This window comes from Euprymna scolopes, chromosome 4, assembly GCF_053919585.1.
Source record: "Euprymna scolopes isolate OS-2025 chromosome 4, ASM5391958v1, whole genome shotgun sequence".
Lineage (NCBI taxonomy): Eukaryota > Metazoa > Mollusca > Cephalopoda > Sepiida > Sepiolidae > Euprymna > Euprymna scolopes.
The window spans coordinates 124,463,144-124,467,002 of NC_136485.1; the positions used below are offsets into that span (position 1 = coordinate 124,463,144).

At 33.5% G+C, this 3,859-nt stretch overlaps 1 pseudogene; it reads right to left on the bottom strand.

The window, feature by feature from the left end:
• Positions 1-1,163: 1,163 nt before the first annotated feature.
• Positions 1,164-1,275, bottom strand: LOC145275532 (5S ribosomal RNA; annotated as a pseudogene).
• Positions 1,276-3,859: the final 2,584 nt, after the last annotated feature.

Below are 3,859 nucleotides of genomic sequence, written 5' to 3' on the forward strand. Positions count from 1 at the left end.
ACTTGTGTTCTGGGAGATTAGGTTTTTTATCTTCTCGGTATGGACCGTGTTTGATGTTTTGCCCCACTTCTCGGCCTTTAAATAGTCGTAGCAAGACAATAGGACCATTTTACTGCAACTGACCAACCCTCTAATGTTGCGTTTTTTGTTGTTGGAATTGGTGGCCATAGAGGGCCAGGGCCTTTGTTATCAAGGCCTGATGGCTGACCCTGGTCGGTCTTTGTCATAACTATAGTGTTACTTCCAGAGGAGAGAAGGTTTACACCATTACTTACCTCTTTCCGCCTGATGTATAAACGGGATTTGGGAGCATTTTTATCCTGGGTGCTGGCCTGCCAGTATGTAGGTTTATTTTTACTAATTTTTTAATCAGTTAGTTAATTCCTCATTGGCCATGGCTTCTTATTTGGTATTAGAAGCTGTACTCTATAAATATAGGGACTGTCTCCGTTCGCACCATGAGAAACGTGCTAGATGACTTTAGAAGACAGCTCGCCATGTTTTAATATTTGGTCAGGGTTTACTTCCGTGAGAAATATTCTCATTTCAGAGCCTCTGACAAACTCCTGTACAGAGAGACCTTAGAAACTTGAGGATAACATCTAGTAGGCATTCAAGTTCTCTATGGAGACGTCTGTTCTCTCCTCAAACGCATAGAAACATTACATTCTAACCCCAGGGAACATTATATGAACTATAATCGGTTATGTATCTTAAACTTCTAGATTATAACTATTTAAGTAAGAAATCGGTATTGTATTGTCAAGATACACAATCACATTATGAAGATGAACAAAATGAATAGTATGATATAATACCATGATGGTGAAAATCGCTAAAAGTCGAATCGCATTTACCATAGACAAGCGCTATTAATGTAAAAATCATCTATGTAATTAACATAATAAAACATATAGCAAAGGATAAAATATGAAATTGAATGGACATACAATGTATTCTTAGCATGAAGAAAAGAAGAAGACTCCTCCAGTCTTTGACAGACTATGGATACCCTCGAAGAAGTGCCTGCTCATGAAATTATTGTGGCAGGAGATGCGCAGTCTCCAAACCACACCTCTTCTAAGTCGACATCTTTAAGTACCAGTGGCAAGTGAAGTGTATGTACAAGATGACTGGAAACAAATGTTGATATAAGCGGAGAACACGTACAGTGCCTGGAATTCCCAAATGGTCGCCCATCTAGTACTAACCAGGCTCAACGTCGCTTAACTTCGGTGATCTGATGAGAACCGGTGTGTCAACGTGATTATTCATATTCATAGCATAAAGGCAACGCTAAAACCAAGATTAGATCGGAAACTTATGGGACAAAGTCGATACGACTGAAGTGAAGATTGTAAAGCTAGCAAGACACATTCCCAAGTTTCTATAATATTAGAAATAATTTCCAACTTTAAAATAACAATTAATTTAGCACCTACTTTTTGAACAACCTTCGTAAGAAAAACGAACTACCAAACAAAGCCAAATTATTGCACATCAATTTTAGTAATTATGTATTTATATATATACTCGTATATACAGGGTGACCCCCCCCCCCAAAAAAAAGCTAAATGGAGGCCATCTAGAACATATGCTGTAAAACGGAGAGAAAAAGTCCAAATACCCTAGTGTTTTGATGTGGTGTCTTGAATATATTAAACTATTTATGACCAAAGTTTCATTTCACTCGGACAAAACACTAAGAAACGGGGCCTAATTAGAGTTGGGACCCGTTTTTGGGGGGGGGGGATCACCTTGTATTAATCGCTTGGAAAAGTTATTTGAAAATAGTGGAAACTATGTAGAAAAATAAACTCCGGGGCATAAAAAGTTGCTGATTTTAATGTTACCAATGCCGTCTTTGTACCTCTTCAACTTTTTAATTAAAAAATAGGAGACATTACTTTTGGAACAACTCTCGTATTTTTTTTTTTTTTTTTTTTTTTTTTTTTTTTGCTTACTTGGATGTTATACATCCACACTAATTACGGTTGCATTGTTTGATAGGTAAAAACCTAAATATAATTTACATGACTAAAATAAGATTATATCGCCAAAAAGCCAACGTCAATAATGTATATTTGATATGGTATTTATTGTAAGCATCGATTTTTGTTGGCTGTTTTTGTTTTACGGCATATCAACCTTTTTTCAGGTTATTTAATGCCGAATCCAGTTATTCTGAAGAAAAATTTTTAATAGGATATTTTATTTTCAAGTCAGTTTTTATTTAACCCATAGTTGGGACCTTAACAGGTACTACCACTTCGGGTCAGAGTGGACCTAGGAGCAATGGCAATTAAAAGGTGGTTCCACACTCCCCAAAGCCCGCAAGCTGAGACCTCACCGTCGGATATAGTTTAATGTCATATCCAGACCCTGTAAGCATCAAGAAATTATTGATTATGAATAAAGATTGTGCCTGTCTCTTCCTCAGTCATTATTCTGTCTATCCCATTTTTAATTGATAAATTCATTGTAGAATTTGCCTTATATCGACATATTGGAGACTTTTATCTTTTATCTTTCAAATAAACATATTATATTGAACAATGAATTTTAAACAAATAAATAAATGAACTAGAATAAAAATCGAAAAGAAATAATGATTTTTTTTTCAGTCTTAGAATCAACCAATTAAGATGCTTAGATTTTTGTACGAAAAGAGATTAACAAATTAGCTCAACTGAATAAGTATAGCTTCGATGAGATGATTTTAATTCATGAATTGCATCATGATTAAAATATTAATCTAAAAAACGGAAATTATTTCAATAGTTTAAAATAACTGCTTCTTTTTCTTTTTTTTTAAATACTCGTCGGCGTTAAACTCAATTTCATGTTTAATATATACTAGAATTGAGGCTCTTATGTCTATAATTCTATTTCTATTAAATAATCAATATAGCTTTTTTCTGATAAGTGCACTTCTCTTCCGTTTGCCTGATTCCCATCTGACTACAACTTGGATGTCTTCAAGTCCAGCATAAACAAATTCCTGATTAATCGCCCCCTTAAGTAAGACGCTTTATCAAATCTCCAATACCAACTATTACTACGATATTATCCCATTGATTATTGTACACAAAATAACCCTTATCATTGAGTGGTTTATGGGCCTTGATAAGTGGTGATCCCCATGTAAAAATATATATATATATATATATATATATCGAGAAAAAAATTTAAAAAATAATCTGTGAATGATGGGCTACTTTTATAGTTTTAAAATTCAATAAATTAAAGAAATAAAATTTAAAGCAATTTATGCTAAACGTTGTCTTTCGGAATCGGAAAAGGAATTGAACTTGCCATGAAAAATATCGAGTTATAACGAGGTTTTGGTATTTTGTATTTACGATTTATAAATTAAAGAAATATATAAATAAATACTATAATACTAGAAGTTGTACCTGGCGTTTTTTTGTATTTTTTAAATAAATGAAATAAAAAAAACGAAAGGAAACTGAGACATACACATTCGAATATTATTTTTTTTTTCTAATCAGGTCACTTCTCGCAAGTAAAAAATACTCGAACAGAGATCGAAACCAACACCTAAAGACAATGCGCCAAGTATGGTAACCATTAAGCCAGATTGACAAATCTCTAAAAAAAAAAAAAAAAAAGTACTTAAAAACCTATTCATTCTTAACATAAGTAATCTGTCACCTGAATCATCCACGCATGCGCATTCGTGAAGCAGTTGACAAATAGATCAAAATAGATAAAAACCCGACGCCGTCCACGTATTAATTTTTCAATTTTGACCCCTTAACAGGCTTTTTTTCCAGATGAAACCCGATTAAAAATTTCCCACATGTCTAAATACCCTATATACCAAATTTTAAGTCTG